Below are 23,980 nucleotides of genomic sequence, written 5' to 3'. Positions count from 1 at the left end.
GAAGTGGGGTAATGTTAAAAAATGTCATGCAATATTAATGAAATTTGGCTGCAGACATAAGTCAGAGCAGCGCCAGTCCGTGAGCCTTCACACTGCGTTTTTCTTTTTTGGAATTGAACGATGTTAATCCACAGAACAAGACACAGAGCGCTTTGTGTAAGCATGACGCAGCTGGGAAAAAAAACCCAGACAAAGCAAGAACGTGTAGACGCACTCACAAATCTGACAGACTAATCCACGAGCAGTGCAGAGCCGACAGTAATGACGAGGCACTCAGTTTGGGTGAACACATTCCTATAGGCGCACTCAATATCGTGGCGTTTTGACAAACAGCCTGCCAGAATTGTTCCGTCCACAGAGGGGAGACGTGAGCCAGCAGAAAGTGCTCAGAGGCAAGGCTTTCGTCGAGGGATGAAATCTGCTCAATGTCCTGGAAGGCTGCACGACTTCAAGGACGAGCCTCCATCTGAACACAATGAGACCTCGGGCTGCTCCCCGTCCAGCCCAACTTTCAACAATGTTGTGGACAAATCCGTAACTGCAAAAATGAAAGTTTTCTGTCTGGGAGAGAGTGTGATAAGCTGATGAGGCAGTTATCAGAAAATAGACTCTAATTAGGGTTTTTCACTGGAGCTGTAATTTTACATGAACCGCTAATCGAAAAATCTGCGAAGGAGGGAGTGTTTTGTAGAGTCTGATGATATGAATGTACTTTGAGAGTGTGTGTGTGTGTTTTCTTTTCTAAAAACACTGAACTGGGAAATAAAAAGGGCACACTGGTTGCCATGACAAAACACAGCAGAGACATGATTCGTGTTAATGTCTAAACAAACCATTTATTTAAGGTTCAACTGTCAACTAAGCTGCAGGTTTTTTGTTTTGTTTTTTTTAAAGAGGAATACCAGATGTAGTAAGTAACTTTAATATCTGGAGCCTGGTGAGCAGTAAACCGCAGCTTGGGTCCCTATACTCCATCCAAGCCCGACCCGAACCCGTCAGGCATTCTATTTTTTGTGTCACGAACCAAGTCCTATGTTCTCTCCAATTTCACACATGTGCAGTGTAAAAAAATAAAGTAGATAGCCCAACCAATGTGACCAAACCCAAATACCTTTTCAAATTTTGGTCCGAACCCAGCTTGACCAACTGTGTCATTGTATGAAAAGTGAGATACAAATAAAACCTAAGCCTGAATGCTTGATTGATTAATTCATTTTTACCCCAAACTAACAAAGTGCATCTTCTCTTCAAAAAAAAACTGTAGTTGCTTTCTTAGCAATCGAGTATTTCAGGCTTTTGGTACTCAGTAAAACATTTGAATATTCATTAAAGCTCTGGAAAAATCCAACATGATGAAAAATCCTCTCATCAAACTGATGGTTCATCTAAATATCAAAAGATTTGATGAAACAGGAAAAAGCAGCTTTTTGACTGTCGAAATAAATAAATAAAAAATGATCCCCCGCTCACTTCTAAGTCATTGCCGATGCACATCATTCCTGCTGAGTGCAGATATTTGGGCTTGTTTGTTATGGTTGAAGTGTATCACTCACTGAGGCTGTGCTGTGCTGCATCGCATGAATTAATGATGAAAGGAGGAAGAGATGGAAAGAGAGGGAGCGAGCGAGGGAAGGGAGATTCAGAGAGACGACAATGAGATGGACAGGACGGAGAAACGTGAGTGTGAGATTATTCAGATACATTAGAAAAAGCTCATTCTGAGAGGCAAAATGAGAAAAGGGATTGGAGAGAGAATCAGGGCGATAGGGAGGAAAAGAGAGAGCGGGGGGGGAAGAAAAGAGAGAGAGAGAGCAGCCACTCTATAAATTAGACTCATGGTCTTATCTTCCCTGGTTGTTTTGTGGCAGAATAATCATGGAACTCATTTGATTACAAGTGTCTCATTGAAAAACATGGGTTTTCATAAGTGTGTAGCCAAATGCTTCAATCACAAGCACATGCCGTTTTGTAACTGGGGGTTTGTAATAGGGACTAACTTCACATCTGGATGATTCATCTCGTCTGATGCAGAGTCGGGGCGTCTGACACTTCTGGTCATTCATTCTTTAGACTCCGTTCCAAGAAATACATCAAACCTCCGAGTGTTCAGCCCGAGTGACACCAGGGACGGCAAAGTCAGCCCGTCAATCCCTCTGTCTGTTTTTGCGTTGAGTGAAATATCTCAACAACTGTTGCATGGCTTGCCAAGAAATTTTGTGTAGACATTCACGGTGCGTTGTGTGTCTGGTGCCTCCTGCAGGTCACGCTCTTCACTGTGTCGGTAAAATGCTGCATCGCAACATCCATTTGATGGATCGACGTTGACATTTGCAGAATGTCATTCAGCGTAAATGTTTTAAACTGCAGTGATAAACATACCTAATGAGAAAGCTCTTGTGGTAAAGGTCACCTGTGATGGGGATACTGCAGATGTTTCAGGTGGAGGATCACACATGACACTTATCTCTGTCCGTGGATTTACAGCCAGTCCTCTCAGGTCCCAATGCAATTTGTATGAAGTAGTACTATACATTACTTTGTCATCTATCTGTCAACGGCAACAACATAAACTAAAGAAGAAAAGAAAGAAGAGAAAAGTGGACCCGGGTTCTTTCGTTCGTTTCATTGTATTCATAATGAACCTTGACATCTGTCGATAATTGAAACTAATGCGTGCCGTTCATTTAAGCATTAGTATGCAAGTATTGAACATGGCATCATAGCGTAGAGAAGGAGAGAAATGTGTTCTGTCCTCCGCATATAATAGTGTTTCAGAGGTGAAGCATATTGTTCTCCCTCTTTTGTTGACTTGGTGATTTGCTACCATCTGTAAGTACGTTACATAGGTTAACTGTTTAAGAGCTCAAAGCACTGGGAAAAGAGAAAAAACACAAATTAAGATCAAAACATCCACAATTTGACAACACATGCACTACTAATACACAAAACACAACCAAGCAAAACCCCCATGGGTAGTGCAGATGGATGCACAGCTCTACAGTGAAGCAAAAAACACTGCACATAACTTCACATTTCCCAGAAGAGCGAGGCTGCCCACAGCAAAATGTCTCCAGTGTAATCAGCAACACTGGTGTTCTCACGAGTTTATTATCCAGCGGATAAATGTCCCCTGTAAACCTTTCATCTGCCAACTGAGCAACACAATTGTGAATTAAGTTGTGTTGTGTAATTACATCAGATTGGTGAAGATGTTTTTTTAATTTGCTTGTATTTTGTCTATGTGTATGTTTTCGATTCAGCCACCGTAATCATTACGATTCTTCTGATGGCCACAAGAGGGCAGCTGCCCAGACTGAAAATGTCACTCTGATCATTATCATGTTTTCATTGTTGTGGGTGAAGCCAAAGTTTCTGTATCCATGCATGTGAACAATGCCATCAGGCCTGGTTCTTTCCACTAATCATTACAGAGGGGATCTATTACCTCTCGTCAGGACGCACTACTAATCTGCCAGCATATTTTACTCTCTCCCTCTAGAGATGTCTCATAAGATGAATATGAAATATGAGAGTAATCAATATCCAAGTGTTTTTTTTCTGTCTCATGAAGAGTAATTACCACGGGCACATCGAGAGCAGAGTGTGAATTTTATTACCAAGGAAACATGCTGTAGTCGTTAATGTGTCTATTCACTGTCAAACTTATCAATAAAACAAGTTTTATAACTCAGAAGTAGAGCAAATGAAGCAGTACGTGCATGTGTATTTGATTCCAACTTGTTGGCTTGAACATCTGTGTTTGTTTGTACATTCTCATAAAAGCTTCTCAAACTTATAAAGTATGACATCATGCATACATGCAGGATTTCTGTTTTTCACAAGTTTTTTTTCTTTACAAGATTTCCATTTCTCTTCCTCATTGCCTTTATTTCCAGCTTTAGCAACAAGAGGGCTCTCCCCAGATGGGCAAAAATAAATTCTTAAACGCAATGTTTATGTGCACAAAATAGACAATTATCCATTTTCATTAGTGAATGATAATTATGATGGAGTTGAGACAATTAGCTGATGAGTTGACGGACAGAATATTAATCAGATACTAATTTGCTAATTGATCGTATTTGTTACATTGCCAGGCAAAGTGCCAAGCATAGCTCCAGCTCATGAGGAAGGGAATGTATGTATGTAGGAAAGGGAACATTTTTGATGAACTCATCATTATCTATCATCTTTATTGACATTTAATGGGCAAAAGAAATAATACATGACTCAAAAAATGTTTAGTCCAAAGTGTTAAAAATAAGAGGCAGTTGTAATTGGCCGACTCTGTCCAGAAGAAAGTAAATTGAACTTATAAAGCTCACTAATTAACATGTTTATTCAAGGTGTAAACAATGTAGTTTAAGGGTTCTGGTACCAAAATTTATATTTGTTTGTTTTGGTTGTTTGGCAACTAGTATCTAGTGTTGATTATTTTTGACTTTAAAACTTGATCTGAAAACTTTTCTAAAACATTTATTTTTGAAAATACAGACAAATTAACAACTGAACCATGATCATTAGTTGCAGAGCTATGTGTGTGTTTTAACACACAGAAAACAACTACAGAAATAAAGGTGATACAATTTTAATAATTTTTCATGTCAGTGCTCATTAACAAGGTTGAAAATATCAGTCACTATATATAAAGCACAATTACAAAAGCTGCAGTTCTGACCCTCTTCATATGGACCTGTCTGCAGCCTCAACACTGAATCTTGAACAATTCATACAGCCTCTTTCATTTGTCAACAACTAATCCTTCCAAAGGCCTGAACCACAACTATATGGAGCAGCAATGATCAGACGCTGCGTGACTGCGTCGTCGTCCCTATATCCCTCATTCTGAACATTTAATCCTTCCTGTCCTCTGCCCCTTCTCTCTATCCATTTATCATCACTCCTTCTCCAATGTGGAATAATCTCAGATCCACTGAGAAATGCTAACCATTTTCAGAGTAATGAAGAGAAAGATAATGAGTTGGAGAAGGCAAAAGAAGAACACACACACACACAGAGATTTGTGCAACATTACGAGTTCTCAACATAATCAAAAGTGACAGCGTAACACCGGCGTTATGGATATTTGATCATGGCCAGAGATTCAATATGCACACGCTCTTGGCAACATGCTCGTATGTAAATGCAAACACACACAAACTGAAACGCACTTCAAAATGTGTTAGTTTACCATAAAGTCTATTTCTACCACCCTGCATTTACACCCAGCTCCAAAACATTTAATTTAAAAAAACCTCCAGGCGCATTTTGTAACAGTTTAATAGAGATTTTTACATAAATACAAAAGTTTTCAGTCTCCTTCTAACCAAAATATGTCTGTGTTGTATTCTTACTGCTGGAAAAGAGCAACAAAAAATCCTGTGACATTTCCCACCGCATGCCATCCGGTTTTTGTTGCCCTAAAAATAACATCTTGGCGAAGAAAAATCCACCAGCGGTAAAGTACATTTTCTCCCATTTCTACCACCAAGAGACGAAACTGAGAACAGAATTCAATATGGTCGCTCGTGCCAACGTCAAACCAGAGGTGGGAGGTAATGTTGGCGATACATCATCATTACAGAAGCCCTGGAATAAAAGTTCAAATAATACACTTTTCTTTTTTTTTTTTTGCACTTTGCAGCAGAAAACATTATAATAAATCTCACCTCACTCATCACCAGATCACTAATTTCACTCCTTACTCCGCTTCTCCCAGGAGACTGAAGAAAGAGTAATATGTATGAAACCCAATAGATGCCAAAGGTGTTGTTTTGACAGTGTGAGGGAGAGAAGAGTATTATGGGGGGGGGGGGGGGGGGGGGGGGAGAAAACACCTGACATGGGATGATAAATGTATGGCAGAGGTGGAAATGGCTTCCACCTGATTTGATATGGGACGTACTGCCTGTCCCTCTTAATCTTACAGACTCGGTAACATATTCATTGGCACTGTCAGACAGACTGCTTTATGGGCTAAAGGTGGGGGGTGTTGCCACATGCTCTTATCTGAATAAACCCATGTGCAACTTTTAGGCATTTCCACACACAGGCACACACGCACATACGGGCGCACGCACACAGCAGTAGATGTTCACACGGGGGCGTTCGGGTCATCTAGGAGCTGATTTATCATTCGTATATCATTAAACAATATTGATGTTTTCCGAGCTGACTCAGACGCAAACATACGTCAAGGTTGTTTCAAATTAACATTATGAGTGAAATGGCCGAGCATTAAAGTCAATCAGCCTCTCTAGCTGCAGGCGTAAACTGATTCTGTATCTTTCCATCTACATTTCTGTTTCTGTCTATCTATAATTTTCACACACACACATGTGTATATACACAAATTCCCTGTCTCTACATGGAAAGCTGGATAAGCTGCAGCTGGTGATATAGAGAGGCTGCAGATGCCCCAGCTGACCTGGGCTCTGCTACTTTATGAATCTTTTATCACATCACCTCTGCAACCACTGCGCTCACCACCCTGCGCTCCCCCCTCTCTCCTCCGCTTCCTGTTCATCATCACGCTGCAAAAATAACCAAATAAAAAAGGCTGCAACATCCCAGAACATTTTAACATTATTAGACCATTACCATATTAACGACGAGGCATTAGTGTTATTTCCATAAACAACTGACACGACTGCCAAGAAGACCGTCACCCTGGATCCGCCACTTGAACTCTGAGTCGGCACCTAAGCATTAAGTAAATGGAGCCTGATATTCTGATTCTGATTGGTCTAAAGCCTGAGCAGAATTAAAATGCTCCATATAAAACACGTCAATAGGAATAAACAGGACCAAACTGATGGGTAGTTTAAACATTTTCATAAAACGACCAAAATTAAACTGATCGAACAGGCGTCAGTGCATTTTAGCGATTCACTCACTGAATGAACTTGAGTCCTCATGATGTGTGCAGGGTCGATCAAGTCTCTCCCACACTTCGTCCTTCTCATGTCTTAAGGTCTTAAATTAGGAAGTATTACCACATATTTTATTTCCTAATTAGATGAAAACTGGGTAAAACGTTATCAGTTTGAGAACTACCTAATTTGAGTTGTAGTCTTTCCATACATTTGATATAAAATATATACTCATGTATAAATACTTCAAATTCAAATTCTTTAAATTACACCATCTTCGAAAAATACATAACGAATGGTGTCTACAAATAAAATACATCAGCCTCTGGCTTAATGACCTCTGAAGTGTTCATCCTAAAGACAGATGTTCTTTTACGTTTTGCTTCAAGACGTTCAAGTTCAAGACGTTGTTCAAGATGTTACTGAAATAAAACAAAGACAAAGTGACTGACATGTTATGTGCATTGTTTTGGAAAATATGACTGACATTCGCCTGAAAATAGTCTCTGAAGGATTGAACTTTTTCCATGGTCTGGTAAACAAAAAATGCAACCACAAGGGGGATAAGGGTATAATCCCAGTCATACTAAATATTTATGACTAAATATCTATGACAAAAAACTGAACCAGTATGAAACTCATAATAACCATCTTGGTATTCTCTTTATTTTTGTTTTCCATTCCTTCCAATAGCAGTGATATTTATTGTGCAGATCCTGTTTTTCGACAGTATTCATCTGCAAACAAAGAAAACGTGCTGCATCTGAACCAAAGTGTGAGAGGGTCAGACCTGCTGCTTAGTATCAAACAACCTTTTTTAGTCATTCATTTGCAGACAAGCAACTGAGAGAGGACCTTGTTATTTTGTACTTGCACAACAACTATATTGTAAGGTTTGTACAACTCTGAAACTGCAGTACAGTTCCAAGTTGAGCTTCAACTGTGAAGTGTAACTGCCCTCTATGTTGCCATTCAATATCTTCACTGGGCTGAAATGGATAGGCTCAGAAACCAGGTGAGGTTTTTCTCATTTGACCTGGAGAAACATTTTTTGAAGTGTTTGTCTCCATTTTTCAGGAATTTGGGTCAATGCAGTTTATACTGTCCCACAGCAGTAGCTGCTTGGCTGCAGTGCAGATGCAGCACACTGTACTGGGCTTCAGAGATGCCCTCTGCTCTGCAAGCACACAGATAAAGTATCTCAAAGACGAATACAAGGCTCTGAAGAAGCAAGTTAACCAGGTGTAAAATACTCTGAGGCAGCTGGAAAGCCAGCCCCTAAGAGGAGCTCAGGCAAAAGGAGGAGCTCCTCAAAAGAATAACGAGTAAAAGAGACAAGCTCGCAGGAAACGGTACAAAGGCTGTCTGGACCTGCTCACTCCAAAAGAAAGAGAGCTAAAGAAGAGTGAAAGACAGATGAGCAGAGGGCAGGCCTGCAGCGGGAGCAGAGAGAGCGAAAATTACAGAAGGTGAGCGAGATTGAAAACAAGCAGAACAACACTTGAAAAGAACCAGAATATGACTGAAAACAAGCAGGAAATCAAGACTCAGAAAGAGGAAAATATGGGGAAAAGACAATGAGAACATATAGGAGACGACAGAGAGAAGTAAAGATGAACAAATGAATGTGAAAGGAGAAAAGAAAAACAACCACATGGGCGAGTCACTGCCATCCCTTAGACACTCCTGTAAACAAACCCTTCACTCCCTCACAACCCTCCTCCTAATGCAAGTATTAAATATTTTAAACTGTTCAGTTCTGTTCCTGCTCCTGATGCCTTTCTGAATAAAGATGCAGGATTAATGGCTCTTATCGAGTATTAAAGTATTTATTATAGAGAAACAGATCAGAGATGATAAATCTTTAAATACGCTTTTTTCCATTTTTAATGTGCATTTGCTCCAAATATTTTCTTATGTTGATATTATCACCTTATAGCTCCAAAGGCCCTTTCGGATAGAAAGCGATTTTAAAAACATTTATTTAGTTATCAATGGATGATGTCGGATCACGACCGTTCTGGTCACTTTATCCCTGATGTCCTGGCTGTGTGCGTCACGTCTCCTGTTGTGTGTAGCAGGAGGACATGCAGCAGGTAATGCGGCGCTGTACAAGCTACCTGAGCCAACGCTGCAAAACGAATGAGCGAATGCACGCATTGGGGAAAGTATTAATCAACATGAGCAAGATTAATATTAATAATAGGTTATAAATATCAGTTTAAATACATTTTTGGTTTATTGCTAAGCCCTGGTGTCACCACATATTAACAACAGACATCGCAAACGAATGTGTGCATGGAACCACAGACATTTGAGTTGATTCTGCCCACACAGGGAGACTTTGGCTAACGGGAAGTCTTTGTCGAGCGGCTCACAGAAGCAGGAGGAGGCAGAGCTCAGTGACTAGAACTATTCCCCTCTAGATTATGGTCACGCTTTAGGGACCCCACCTGCCTGAGATCTGATCACAATCCAAGTCTGACAACCTCCACATGTGGTCCCTCTGATCCGATCACATTTCAGACTGCAATGAATTCTGTATGAATTTATTCCTTTCATTTCAATGCACTTGTCTTCTTCCAAATAGAAGAGCCAGAAACAGACTACATATTAATACCAGGTGGAAATGTGGCCAAATGGCAGATGCAACACTCAAACATTTCAAAATAAAAACAATGAACTAATGGATTCCCCAAAACAGACGCAATATGAATTTGTTCACTCCTATTAAGAGTTACTGCTTAATATAGTATATAAGTATGAATATTTGATCGCAATCTGTTTGTTAAATTAAGTTTCTGCTGAGCTTCAATGATAGATAATTCATATTTATTTTAAATTCATAATACAGGTGAACTGTGCACAAGTTTAGAGGCTAATTTTCAGTATACTGCCTCATGCATGTCTGATGAAGCAGATATGTTATTTAAAATCAGCCACACAAAGGCTCATGTATCATTTGCACTCCATATGAGTAACGCTGGGAAAAAAAGCATCTTTTCAGTCCATTTTATTTCAGTTCATACTCGTACAGTCGGGTATTGATTTCAGTGCAGAAGTACTTCTGAGCCCTCAGAGGTGCTCTGACTAAATGCATCCTGTGTGGATTCGGGACTGAAGCTGCTGCTGCTTTTATTACTCAGCCCATATAGACGTGCATGTCTAAAAACACACTTTAAAAATCAGCAAAGCTACTTCAATCAACAGACGAAAAATAAGAAATAAACTCTGGAATGAGAAAATTTAGCCTCACCTATATAATGTTATGCAAGAGATGAATGTTTTTTGATTGCATCATTTAACATGGATTTACACTGCAACATGAGGTATCGAGCTGGGTTCAATAAAACATGTTTAGTTGGCACGTCTGTCAGTGAATGATTTTAGAAAAGTGCACATTATCTTTTATAGCTTCATGTTAATTCACACAGTTGTGCAGGTATGACTCTACATTACATTCTAAAGGACAATATATTTGGTATTTCATATTTCTAACCGTCACGTCTGCCATGTTTGGGATCAATAAGGATGTGCTGCATAAGAATTGACTGTATAATCAAGTCATCAGCTAACATAATAACGAAACCAAACAATCTCATACGCTAAAGACAACAGGTGATAGAGCTGCTAAAGATATTATCAAACAGGAAGAATGTCTTTGTTGCATTATATACAACTGATCTGGTTTTATTTTGCAATTTAACGAAAGCCTGCGTCACATCTGTGGGCTGCATCTACCTTTACTCAACACTAATTGGTTTGTGGGTAAGCGTAAATGAAGAGGGGTGTTGAAGAGGGAGATGGTTCATTTCATATCAGTTCGTTGTGATATTATGGAATTACCACGAGCCTCACCAAGTTCAGGCGCAGTGCACAACACCAGTTTCAACACACCGCCGTTGAAACAAGTCGTCGGAGTTGAGCAGTGCAAGAAATCCTGCAATCAACTTCCTCCAATTGGTCTGAAAATCAAAGGTATCAAAAAAAAAAAAAAAAAAAAAACATTTCCACTCTGCAAACAAACCATTGAAGAAAAAGAAACAAATTTCCGAAAGGGATGAATTGAGAGGAACAGGTTGAATATTCCCCACTTGTTTTGGTTTTTCCATCAGCTGGGCTGGATGGAAAGAGGCGGAAGATGAGGGGCCGAGAACCAGAATTAGAGAAAATGACAAGCAGGATAAAAAGTCACCCTGAACCCGCGCACAACTGCGTAAACACTCCAACAACAACAACGCATCTCACAAACTGTATTCAAATTCAAATGCCTCTCTTCTTGACACTCCCGTCATTCCATCCTGCGGCGGTCCGGAGAGAAGGTGCGACGTTCAATTATCCGCCTCTTTACAGGACGAGTGCGGCGACCTTGCCCTCCCCCAAAATGAATGACAGAGCGGACTTTTATTTGAAATGTGAAACAGTACTACACATGACAGGCAATTACTCTCGGTGATGTCAGTCTTTCAAGGGGTCACTCCTGCCACCATTGTTGTTTAGTGCCGCTCCTCCTGTTCACCCAACTTTTGATGGACGTTTCTTTAGAGTTGAGGCCGAGCGCAGCTGGCAGTTCGTGGCTGCACCAGGACAGAAACTCAATAGTATGAATGAACTTGGAAAAAGGGACGAGGGGAGGAGGAAAGAAGGCAATGAAGAGAGAGAGAGACAGCGGCTTTAAACACACATGGGGAGAGACGGGCCTGTAGTGAAATCCAGACATTTCTTTTAATTTCTATTTACATGCATAACATTTGTTTCCACAGTTCGCCCAATCCTGTTCATCCGAGAGGCTTCTGACTGCGTGATGATGTGTTGAGTGACAGTGGAAGAGCATGGCACGGAATCTTTTAGGCTGTTTCAAGATACAAACACAAGCAGGCATCTTACAAATGTGTGCAGCCATCTCTTTCCATTTTCTTTTTCCTCAACGCAACTGCATCCTATTTCCCTGTTGGGCATCAACTTGGTGCTCATCTCTTCCATAAAGAGAAGAGAGAATTTTAACAAAATAAACTGGGCCCCAATTAAAACTTCCTTTGGCAAAATAGCAGCTTTTTATCCCTCGCTGTCCCCATGTTTTTTTTGTTTTTTTCCGCAAGACATCTCTTAACAAACTGCAGGAAAGAAGCAGTGAAAGAAGGCTATTAGAAACTGAGAGCCCAGTGAGGGAGGAGGGGGCGAGAAGGGCTACAAGACGGAAAGAGCAAGAAAGCTATTAGTCACGCATTATTCAGACATTATGGAATAATTTCAAATGTTAAAACTCCATATCTGGTATTCAGAGTCATTATTATACTGTGGTTTGCTTGAACCTTAGGGATTGAATGGACTGCTTCTGCAGAGCATGACGACGACCAGTGAATTCTGTGGAGTTTATTCTGCCATGCTCTTGCTATGAGAGGTCTTTTAAGTCAAGATGGAGGGTTATGAAAATACAGCGTCTCTGAAGCAAAGGTGATTTATATCTCAACATGCAACATTGACAGTCTGTCATATTTCAGTGTGCAAGTGCTACGATTTGGATCAGGTAGCGAGTTTCCTGCTGATGCTGACGGATGGGCACGAGCTTACGATGTCTCTATTCACAGCACGACGCGACCCGATATTTATTCGCACCCCCGTCCTATATTTGGGTATCGCACATTGACGCTCACACAGAGAGAAAACTTCAACTGCAGTCAAGTTAAAAAGCCCAACATATTTCTGCAGCCCTGATGAGCGGCAGTATAAGCTGTGTGATCATTAGTTATGCTTGTGGTGCCGGGACGTCTGTGCTTTCTTTTCTCCCCCCCCCCCCCCTCTATCTCGGCAAGCCAAGCGCTCTGCTTGTTGTTCCTCAGAATAGAAAGTTTCCACCTGGACCAGACCATGGGATTCAATTACTGAGCACAAAGCCCACAGCAGCACAAAAACCACAGCAGCACAAAACCCACAGCATTAAACAACAGTAGCTCCAAGAAAGTGGAAATGGCTTATGAGGTATTCTGATTGAAAAATATCCATTGATTGCTTTCTATCTGTCCTGGTTTATTTTTGTTTGACTAGCCACAGTTGAAATACCTGAACAACAAGGACGTGCTCTAACTCAGAGCTTGAGACAAATATCCTTTTGTCCCAGTCAACCTAATGCAACTGGACATAACTTTAATCACAGGAAAAACAAACTGAGTTGAAAAGGACATCTCTGTGGAAATAGACAGAAAATTACACAGACATTTTTAAAAGTTACGATATTTAAGAATGAAAAGAAATTGGTTTCTATTGTTTTTTTATTAGCAGACTGAACAGACTGTAACGTAGTTTCACCCATAAGACCTAAGGCGCTGAATAAAAATCCAATCTGAAACTTAACCATTGTTTGAAAACCATCTTTTCCGAAGAGCCGACCGAATTGAAAACACTTACATTTTCTCAGATTCTGAAGCAGGAAGAGACATGAACTTAAAAAAATATTTGATGGCTTAAGCATTTGGTTTTAGCTGTAAGTAATGTATGTTATTTCATGCTCATATATGATAATAATAATAATAAAGTTTGCAAACTTGGACAGAGCCTTGGGCAGCAGGAACATCGTCAGATTTTGAATCTTCATTGTTACAACAATAAAACACTGCTGTAATCTGCTTCATGATCAGAATGTCAGCCACTGTCTGAAACACTATTCTAAACACACACGTCTCATCTGGCTCTAAAAGAAGAAACACACAAACCTGGACAAACAGGTATATATACACGCATATGTTGCAGACATGCTTGAGTTATCAAGTTAACAGAAGTGCCTCAGAAGTGCCTCTGATCTTGTAGGATGCAGGACGGCTTGGAACAAGCAAGATGCTGGTTCTATGGAATAGTGCCATTAATGGATGTGCCAGGTCTTCTCCAGGGGTCAGGCTCAGGTGCTTGAGTGCCTTGAGGCCCTGACCCAGTGTGTTTCTGAGCTGAAAGATGAGAGTAAGATGCTGAAAACTGCTCTGCCTGGACTACAGGACCAAGGCAGAGCGCAGATGAGGAAATGTGATGAAGTGCGTCGACCTGCAGGCACCACAGCAAGGGTCAGGGCTCCGAGGAGGCAGAGTGTGAGGGAGGGTATACGACTGCACTCTCAGAGGAAGAAGAGCTAAGTGCAGAGGGATGAAGAACAGCCTGCAGATATGTTATCTGTTCTCTTTGAGAGGATTGAATGCTTGCATCTGGCTGCTGAATCTGACTAGAGGGTTCCAACATCTGTCTGGTGCAGAGAAGAGTTAAAACAGAACTCTGTGATTATTTGGTGGCTAATCCAGTGGTGAGCCTGAACCTGATATGTGCTGAAAATCAACAGTCTGGAGAAGAAGTAGTAGAAGGAGGAAGAAGCTGTAGACTAGAGGTTCCAGCACTTTCCTCTGGTGGGTGGTTGGCTGCTGTATAGGCCATAAACCCTGTATCCTCCATGTTAGCAGATGGGACATGGACCAAAGTAAAAAGTAACATCTAACAATTTTTGTTTTAAGATCAAGTGCTCAATTTTCCATTAAGTTCCAGTCTCCAAATGACATGATCAGCACAAGAAAGAGCGTTTGTATTCAGGATATGTTGGCTGAATCATTCCTCAGTGCTCTGATTGTGTGTTTACAATGAGATGATTAGTCAAGGAAAATGTAAATTAATTTTCACATGTAACATTGACACGTGAAGCAAAATCAACCTAACATCAACTAATCAAATCCAGAAGTCACAGAGTGAATTAACTTGAGTAAACATCAGCATATTATATTATAAATACCTAAATCTAGCTGAATGTGAAACTTGCAGCTTCACTGTAACTCTCCATGGCATGTAAACAATCAGTCTGAGGCTGAACACCATTGATCCACAGCTATTTCACTCCAGCACAGATAAGAGAGCCACCATTGCTCCACATAAATGAAATCAGGGACCATATCTCACTCTGGTACATGACGCATTATGAAATGTAAGCTGGCAGCCATGTAAGCTGGGTAGGTACTGTGTTGGCAGAGTGTGTGTCCATGTGTTTGTGTGTTGAAGGGAATGTGACAGCAGGGATCAGATAGCAGTGAATGGAACCCAGACTGGATTTAGAGTCTGCCTGATATAAGAGTGGAAGCTGGAGATTGTCTCAAATATTTATTAACTGAAGCGCTTGGGGAAGCGGCAGTGGCATTGCATGCAGCAAAGGAAACGTCTGCGCTTTCCACAATTCCCAACTTGTGCAGGATTGGATTTCCTTCACACAGTTTGATGAAATGAAGCCTTCATATGATGCTCTGCAAAAAACAATTGTGTCCACAATATTCAATCTCTGTGTAGCATGTTTAGTGCAGGCTTGAACTGAACATTCTCCTCAAAAGTCCAGTTGTGACACACCTAATAGAGTCAACATCCATACTATTCTACCCCTATGTAAAAGGTTCTGCAAAGAGCATTTCAGGACATGGCTCCTAATCCTGTCACTTAAGATTAATTCATGCAACTCTAACTACAATAGTGATAGGGCAAGAGGATAGACTGCAGCGCTAAGGAGAAAGATGGGTAGAGAGAATGAATTTAGTCTTTGCAGGGAGATTCAGGAATGCTGCAACGATAGGTAAGAAGAAAAATAGCATGTGAGTTATACTGCTGCCTTTCTGCATGACTGAGTGTACAGCGTGCAAAACAGTGAACAACGCTCCGTGTGTGCATGCCTAGGGTAACAACACAGTTTGTCACCAGGAGTTTGTGTCCTAACAAGTCTTTGTCTGCATTCAGACTGAGGCAAAGACCTCAAATGGACAAGAGGTCTGGAGAGAGGGAGTCTGATTAGCTACAAGAGGTTGTGCTTTCACAGCAGACCTTTCCCGAGACCTTTTCCTGTCCTCGTCCTCTGGCTAGTAGAGACAGCTGAAGAGAAATTGTGCCTTAGGTGCTTGGCCTTGAATGCAGAATAGTCCTCTCACAGTAAACACAGTGGGACGATGGAGCTTTATTTAGCAAAGATATTGCATCACCTTTTGCATATCCCAACGAAGGTCTGAGACAAGGTTCCCATTCACTTGAATAGGAGTCCATCATAGTGCCTGACTGCTTAACATTTTTGAAGGTCAATGCCGATGATGATATTAGGGAGAAAAAAAGAAAAATGAGCTAATGATTTCTAAGATGTCACAGAGGCCTAATACTGTATAATTTAACCTTATTGCAAACTTTACTGTTAATAACTATAAATAAAACTAAAATACAACCAAATATATAAAACTTGTGTACAGATGTATATAAATGTAGACAAAAAGTTTACAAATCACAAATCTTTACTGCATTGTGTATTTTGTACAGGATTTGGTCTTTGAAAGGCTCATATTGGCCAAGACCATCAGTCGGGACTCATATATTTGAGGTACATGTAGGCGTGCATTTCCTGATTTGCTCCCCCCCCCCTCCCTTTTGCAGTTTATTTCTCTCTGGTTTATTTCTACATCCTGCCATTTGTTTGCTGGGGAAATTGCATCCACGACTAGCGTGGCCAGAGTACATTACCATCAAGGGTGGTGCTCCACAAACACATTTGAGGAAACACACACAGAATAGTGGAGCCAGTGCATTTGCATGAAGACGTGTTCACCAGTTTCTCAACCTCTCGTCACCCTCTGATTTCCTCCCCGGACACTCCTATTACCTCCACCAACAGGAAACTGTTATACATCTTGACAGCGACGGCTGTTTGCCTATGTACCAGTGCAGTAAATGGTTGGAATACTAAATAGGTTCTTATAATGCTTCTATATGGGCTCTGCTGCAGAAACAGAGTTGAATTATACATGTATTTGGAGATCAATGTGAATATGTGCATGGAGCAAGGAGGAGGGAGAGAAAAAACAAAGCCGAAAAGGTCGGAGTCCTGCCATGTAGAATCAGCTGTCAATTATGCAGGCCTCCAATGTAACCACTCCTCTCCCTGTCTCTGGTGCCCTCTGTCAACTGCACTTGTTGAATGTGGATGTATTATTGTGTTTGTTCCCTCCCATCACCTCTCTTGTTCAGTCCCTCTGATTGCAATCGCAGCTCCAGCTTTCCGGCATTAAGTATGCAACCCCTGCTTCATGCTGTGCATTTGCTATCAGCAATCAGCCAAGGCTATCGTCTCATGCCTAAAGAAAAAAAAAACTAACACATGCCAACAGATGGGAAACTGAACCCTGTCAGGGGAAAAAAAAAAAAAATATATATATATATATATATATATATATATAAAGCAATGAATGTCAACTAATGCAGACATGGAGGCATGTAATCAAATGCACAAACACCTGCGAGTGTACAAATAAGATGTTTAAAATGAAAAAGGCCCCTTGTCATCTCACTACACAGCCTTACATCCATACCTGAGGGACATGGGAGATTTGCATTAAAAGATAATTTTATAGATATAATTCTCAAGTCTATACAGTAAATGTGAAGGAACTTAGGAACATTAAAACTTGCAGATTGTTTCATATTGGTCAAACGTATGTACTTTAAAGTAGGGCTGCAACACCTAATAGAAATAAAATAGATTATGAAAATAGTTGGCAACTAATTTAGTCATCGATTAGTCGGGTCTGTTATAATCACAGCACACACTGCGGTGTCTGCTCAGGTGGGGCCAGTAAACCAGCCAATCCTATGCCTTCTGTCGCTCACATGGCGACGCCGTGACCTCTCAGGAGTAAATGTTTGAAAAATGACCGAGACGGGCGCCGCTAATGATACAGAGGAGCCAAGTCTTTAAGTGCCTGACCTGCATTTTCAGCATCACTAAATCCAAAACTTTAAAACATCACTACTGAAAACATTATATTTCATTTGTTTCTGATCAAAAACACAGGTTATGTGCAGGACCACGTCTTGGCCAGGTGCCATAAATTCCTTTTGTTTTGTCATCATAGTTCGGTTAATAGAAAACAAGCAGCAACTCCAAGAGTTGGCTAAAGAACTGTCAGGAACCATAAAAGCAAAACTTGTTATTTATAACCTCCAGTTTTTGTACCGATTGAACAAACAAGATACAACATGCTGACTTTAGAGAGAGCCAAGCCTATAAATGTGAACTAAGCATCTCAAAATGTCAAACAATCTCCTCTTGCCGATGCAAGAATAATTCATTGGACAGGACGTGATTGGTGCTATTGAACTTCCATCTGATTAGTTGGGTCTACAACCTTTCATCCACTCAAGGAGAAGCTTTGATACGACATGAGTATCATTCTCTGCAGCAATGTACCTATTCAGAGACCTCGCATAAACACCACTTTGATCTGCCCACAAAAGAACAGGTAGCTTAGCGCTAGTGGTGCGATCACCTCTCCAAATTCCTCTCATCCACTCCCTGTGATTTCATTCTGGCAACAGTCAATGAACAAATGCATTGTAGACTGTAAGAGTCAATAGTGGAAAAGGGCTGCGCTGACAAGAAAGCATTATTGAGTCAATGATTTGAACAGCACATTATTTTGATTGCGTGGTTCAATGCAAAATCCAAACATGGACGATCCCGGAGACGGACAGACGGACTCTTGAGCGAAGGATTGTGAAATCAGCTGAAGGAGCGTTTGTTGAAAAGAAAAGAAAAGAAAATGCTTTTGTTTTGATTGGCAGTTTGACCCCTGAGATGGACTTGGCTCGCTGGTTGTCAGTGAAAGACCAGAGGGGAGGGTTGGCATTCAGACCGGATTCCTTGGGAGCGGTTTCACTCAGCAGGGATCAGCTGTCTGCCAGAACAGATTACACCGGGGATACTGACGCCGTCTCTGGAGAGTGTTTTGACAGCTGAAAGGTGATCTCTGATGGGAACGCCGATGCACCGCAGAAGAGTAGATTTAATACAGAGTAGGTTTAACTTTGGTTGAAGTGTGAGGATTGCATATGGATGCAGCTGAACAGATTGAAGCCTGGAAACCGCCCTTGAATACTGAGCATTAACATTAAATCCTGGAATGGACAACCTTCAATTCTACATTGTTAAAATCTAAATATTCATCTTGATTTACACCCTGAACACTGTAAGAAATGTAAAATTCATTTGTTGCTATCAAAGTTACCTGAAGGCCTAATATGTATCTGTAATATGTAATATTTATATTTGTAACATTAATATCTTTAATATTTAAACATCCACCTTAAGATGCTTCTCTCCACTGGACATGTTACAGCTCCACTTATAAAATGGCAACTGTTTCAATTATGGATTAATTGATAAGCACATTCAAGTAAAAATAGGTTCTCCAGACTTTTTGGGATCTTTGTCCGGTTTATAAGATGTCAGAAGATGGCCTCCTTCAATGTCTTGTTTTGTCAACAAACCAAAGATATTCACTTAACTTTGAGCAAAGAAACATTCACATTTTAGAAGCTAAAACCAGAGTAGATTGCCTTTGTTTCATTTAAAAGAAAACATTTAAACCGATGAAGTGATTATGTAAATAGTGGTGACGAATAGTTGATTACAGATCAATTAATCATTGCAGCCATAACTTTCATTGCTTTCTTGTTTTTAATGTGACTGAATTTGGTGCTCTGGAGGATTTGAAATAATCACTCTGGGTTCTACAATATTTATATTTTTACAATTCTAAACATGAGCCTTATGAGGAATAACCTTCATTTTATCTGACTGAATCAATACATACATTGTCTGTATGAGTGGATTGAGTGTATATTTATTACAAAAGGTCAGAGTATCTTGTTTTTCAACAGGTAGGAAGAGCATGTTTTTTTTATTAAATATACTCAGGCAGCACAAGAGACCTCCTGGTAATCTCAGAGTGATAGAATTTTTTAAAAAGAAAAAGAAATACACACACCTTCCTACTGGAACACCATGACCCTAACTGCTGAATAGAGAGCTCAAACACAGCCAATTAGTTATGGTGCTTGTTAAGCCGGCCACTTAAAGCATGCTGTGTCAGAATAGATTGGCCTTTCATGGCTGCTCTGGGGTTATTGATATGACTGCTGACGAGTGCATTATGACAGGAAAACTGCTTTGGGCCTTACTAAGCCCAATACCACTCTATTGTGGTGTTCTCAGGATGACTACTTGAGTTTCACTGGGCAAACAGATGAAGGTCATTCAGATAAAGAGAAACCAAAACCCACACATCTCCTGTTTACTTGCTTCCTTGAGCTGGTGTCTGAGAGGTAGAAATGGAAAGGTGAGAGAGAGATGACAGGGGTTGGAGGGTGAGGCTGTGGGGCGCAGCAGAGCAGCATACCCACAGGAAAAGGGGAGGATGGTGAGAAGCAGCTGGAGATGAAGACGAGAGCTATGAAGCAAACAGGTAAACAGAGAGGAGAGGAGGAGAGGAGAGGAGGACTTGGCACGGTGGAGGGAGGATGGAGGCAGCGCCATGCTGAGATGCCTCATGGGAGGATGACACATATTTTATCCCCTGGAGAGTGAAGGAGAGAGTCCAGACAACCCTGCTGATTGACTGGCGGTGTCTCGGCCTGCCAGTCACCGTCCAATCACACTCATCAGCACTGGCGGGGGGGGGGGGGGGGGCTCCCTGTGACAGAGCCGGGGGCAGAAAGCAGCACTACTACACAATAAGAGTCACCCAAACGAAGCTGCTCCACGCCAATGCATTAAAAGGAGCATTCAAAACACGAGATTCCCTTTTTTCAAAGAACATCCGTGTTGTTCTGGCAACACATCAGGAGCTGTGTCAAACATGTCTGAATTAAGGAAGCAACAACTGTCATCTTAGGGAAGATAAATACGTGCCAAGTCAACCAGTCAGCAATCAGCTTCCAGTTGTACAACGACAATCACTTTTTCCTTGTTGCAGTCTCCATTCTTATTTAAGGGTGAGTCACAGACAAGTTGAAAACCCTCCACTCCGTGATGGAGTCAATGTGTTGGTATTAATTACTGCGAGGCCTCTGAATGCAAACGTCCTGAACACAGTGGCAGAATGACTCACCAGATTGGCGCCGTCAAAGGTGCTGCCAGAGAGAATACATCACACTTCTCAACACTGCAGCCCACCACTGAAATCTGAGGGGCTGCATGTATTAGTACTGCGCTCTAGTGGTCATTAGACTGCATGGAATACTGCACTGTTCACGTAGGTCTCCATCGGCATCTGGTGGGTAAAAGGGGGCATTACACTTTTCCAAGCCGCTCTGTGCTGGACTGTAGAAACAGAGAAATGCTGTGTGATGGACATTGTTCTGCAAAGCTGTGTTTAATGCTGTAAGGAAATTAGATGGCTATATTAAAGACCTTGATGGTTAATGGTCAAAACATGGAATTAGAAAACTAAACGGTCGTGGCCATTCATGTGGTGTCAGAATAATCTGAAAAATGAGTTCCTGACTGTGAGATTTTCACATGAATGAATTTTCACTGACATCATTACATATAAACCACTTAACAATCAGCTCTATACAGAAGCATCTCTAACAAGCACCTAACACTTTACCCTTTAGCCAATTCAGAAATGTTTCCGATTAGCATGCAGTCGACTCTAATTATTTATACGCCTGTCAGACCTGATCCTTTCTTTCTTTGCTCTTGGTTATCGTGCAAATATTGGAAAGAGGTGTCAATACAACACAATTGTTTACAGCGTCCATGTTGTTTCCACATCACATGCACCACTTTTATTTTTCAAAAATTTGATAAAAAGATCGTTTACACTTTTTTCATATTTTCCTCATTTTCTAAAGGGTTGAACGCAATTACAATTTAAATGAGCCAAGATAGAAATTGGCAAACAGAATTTACAGCGTGTGTTTTTTTAAAGCCCTGAATTAAAAACTAGAAGATCCTAAACACTTCAGTAACCTCAATTGATGCTCCAGCCCCCGTTTCTGGGCCTTGAAGCGGAAATCACTTCTAAGTTGTCACAGCTACTATCTGCAATGCCACATTATTATTCATTCCTCCTCCAAGCAACACATTCTAATGTGACAAACATCCATTTTTACAAATCTGCCTCTCTGCTAAATGAAATTTGATAATTTCTTTGAGTGTGCATAGTCTAAGAGGATGCTAAAATCCCACTTTGAAAATTAAATGGTTTTGCTCTGGAGCATCAGAGAATGATATGCACCAGTGTAGCCTGTGGGGAGTTAGTGTGCGGAAATATTCGGTCTGCGTTAGACGGAGACAATTGATCAAAACAGACTAATTAATGTATGTGTTTTACATATATTCATTTCCGTATCAAATATTTATGAAAATAAACGTATTTGTTTTTCAAATGAGCACGAGGCTATCAAATATTTCAGACACACCTCATTAAAGATACAGAGCCAAGAGCGAGCATGCATTTTTAAAGGGCCACGATTCACAATGGCATATCACAGAGTTGGCTGCTTAGTAATGTGACCTGGATCAGCTATGCAGAGGTTCAGAGCGCTGCAAGAGATCAGGGTCTCCTTGTAAAAGAATTTGACCCCCACCACCCTGATGTAAATCTTGGGCGAATTCTAGTTTGGAGGTTAAGGTCAGGGTTACGATTCACAAGAAAATGGGGCGAGGTGGACCCTCCCAGCCAAGAAAAGTGGATAGAACATTATTCAGAACTAAAAATACTGGAGCGATAAAGACAATGGAGTTAGTAGATGAAAACTGAGAGAATGGACGGACTGAGGTTGTGACAGTTGTTTGCGTTGAAAATAGGAATAAACACAAGTATAAAAACAGGTTAGGGTTGAGATTCATAAAGCTCTTAAGAGAAATAAACAAGTTCAATTTAGGACCTTTAAGAATTTTTTTAATTCTAATGAGTCTGATGAATGAAATTGAAGATCTATGTTAAGTGTGGCAGATATAAGGGAATATCAGAGACACAGAAGATAAGGTGAAGTAGCCTAGTAGAGAATAAACCTCGAAATCCCAAGTTTTCTTGCAAACTACAGACAGACACCGTTATCCAGAGTCTTTCCCACAGACAAGCTGAGTTTACCTGAAGAGTTCAGACCAGAGTTAGCATGATGCATCAGTTCTATGTTGGTCTTGTTTGTAAATTTGAAAAACGAATATAACACAGAACATAAAAAATGAAAGTAGTGTTGAATGAAAGTTGATTTAACCTTAGTTAATTAACCGAAATGTATTTATGTGATATGTTATTTTGGACTTAAATTCATGAATTCATTTTCTCAAGCCCTCATTTTTTATTTTCAAGGATGATTTTTTTCCCCCCACAACCCTCTGCCACGAATTCACAGAGCAGTGGATCTATTAGACTAAACCCTCTCTTAAGAGACTTTGCAGCTTTGGCCCAATACATTTGCAGCGTTAACTTAAAATATTAACCCAGCATTACCACAATTACACAGAAGCCTTTAGTGACAGTGAATATTCTAAAGTCAACATATTTTACATGCACTTCTACAGATGACACAATCAGGGGGCTGGCAACAAATCAGCCATGATTGGATGAAGTGAGTGTTTGTTGAGAAAGTCCAAAGACAGAAATAAAGACAAGGAGGACATTTAGAACTTTACAGTTTTACACAAAACAACACAGGGCTCCACTTTACCACGCTTATCTCACAAAAGAGAGAACTCACTTAATGCCTATGCAGATAACTAATCCATATCAAAGCAGCAGGCCTCACACGTGCCACATGGAATCATGGCACACACATGCCCACACGTTCAACACAAACTCAACAGGAAGAATTGACAACCCAGGGATGTTTTGACACAGAGCTCCACACATGACAAACAACACAACACTGCGGATAACAACCTGCTCGCACTTACTGTTTGTTGATAGAAACACCAGCAGCTCCACCATCCATGCGCCCGAACTCCTCAACAACTCCTGGACTGCGTCGCATGAAGTAATATCCGGATGCATTTGCGTCCACTGCGTAGAAAACATCCTCCGAACATTGCCACAGCGGCACCACATGTGTTCACAGGCTGTTGGTGAGCATTTGCATGCCACTTCATGTCTGGAAACATTCGGATAGTGTGCGTGTCAGGTGACCGCCAGCAGAGTCCTTCCATTGGAGCAGCAGCACAGGTGACAAGCCGGTTGTTATGTTGACTAGTTGAATTTAATTATCTTCTCTGGGTTATTAATTATTTATTTGAGGGTGAATTTCAAACCAAACTTGTGAAATATTATATCAAT

At 40.8% G+C, this 23,980-nt stretch overlaps 1 long non-coding RNA gene across 1 annotated transcript in view; it reads right to left on the bottom strand.

Annotated features, from left to right (window-relative positions):
- The window catches only part of LOC138405861 (uncharacterized), a 35,684-nt gene extending 11,946 nt beyond the window's left edge, over positions 1-23,738 (bottom strand). The window contains exon 1 of the long non-coding RNA XR_011239532.1: positions 23,605-23,738. This is a non-coding gene — a long non-coding RNA (uncharacterized lncRNA). The remainder of the gene's footprint in view (positions 1-23,604) is intronic.
- Positions 23,739-23,980: the final 242 nt, after the last annotated feature.

Source organism: Paralichthys olivaceus, chromosome 20, assembly GCF_024713975.1.
Source record: "Paralichthys olivaceus isolate ysfri-2021 chromosome 20, ASM2471397v2, whole genome shotgun sequence".
NCBI classification, from domain to species: Eukaryota; Metazoa; Chordata; class Actinopteri; order Pleuronectiformes; family Paralichthyidae; genus Paralichthys; species Paralichthys olivaceus.
The sequence above is the reverse complement of the archived record's forward strand: the minus strand, read 5'-3'. Positions and strand labels throughout refer to the sequence as shown.